This window comes from Brassica oleracea, chromosome C8 (genome assembly GCF_000695525.1).
Source record: "Brassica oleracea var. oleracea cultivar TO1000 chromosome C8, BOL, whole genome shotgun sequence".
NCBI classification, from domain to species: domain Eukaryota; kingdom Viridiplantae; phylum Streptophyta; class Magnoliopsida; order Brassicales; family Brassicaceae; genus Brassica; species Brassica oleracea.
Genome location: NC_027755.1, coordinates 3,916,104 through 3,917,053, shown reverse-complemented (window position 1 = coordinate 3,917,053; position 950 = coordinate 3,916,104).

The window sequence follows — 950 nt, the reverse complement described above, 5'->3', positions numbered from 1 at the left end:
GCGCTTTTTCTTTGTCCGGATAGATGGGGAGTCTGTCGAGGAGAGCTACCAACACCTATTCCGTCGGGAGTGAAACTTCACCCGTGGTAATATGAATAGCTATATTTTTCGTTTTGATACCTTGAAAACATGTGAAGATGATTTTTTTATTATCTTGCAGTGAACATGATCCTTCCGCCGACTCCTGCCGATCTTTTTGCCAAGCGAGATCTTCTCCAAAGCAGGCCGTTCTTCTGGAATTCCTTCAACGTCGAACGGATTCGAAGCGCGGTGGAGCTCCATCGATCTCGAGCCGTCTCTCAGCCTCTGGACGTTCCGTATGACGTAGAACCGGTCATTGATGTCTTGCCAGCTCAGAGGCAGAGAATCAGGTCTTGGAAAGGCAAGGGAGTTGCCTCCGAGAACATCTTGGGAAACCTTCCGCTGCAAGAATGGAACCCTAGATTCTCCCCAGGGGAAAGGAGTGGAACCAGCGAGGTTCCCCTTCCCAGCGACTTTTTTGCCTCCCTCCCTCCCGGTTTTACTACTCATAAGTCGCTAGACGAAGAGTCAAGGAGGAAAGTAGGGACGAAGAGTCGAGGAGGAAAGTAGTCGCCGAAGGCTCCAGCTTAATCAACGAGGTTTATCCTTTGAACTTTGATCTAAATTATATTTTTTTTGTTTCCCTTTCCGATCTTAAGTTCGTGCAGGGGATGAGGGTGTTCAATGCGGCGCTCGACGGAAGTTTCCGGGAGTCGCGTATCTCTCACTTCAAAGCCGATGAGACTGAAAGAGAACTCTTTCGGTTTCGGAAGGAGGTCGAAGAACAGAGCCGGAGACAGGCTGATCTCCATTCTCGGGCCCTTGTCCGTGCGGAGAGGAGAGGAAAGAGAGCGACTGTCGCCGAAATGAAGCGGAGGGCTGCTTTGTTTGCCACCGTATTCGAGAGCTTTAAGGATGCTCAAGAATTC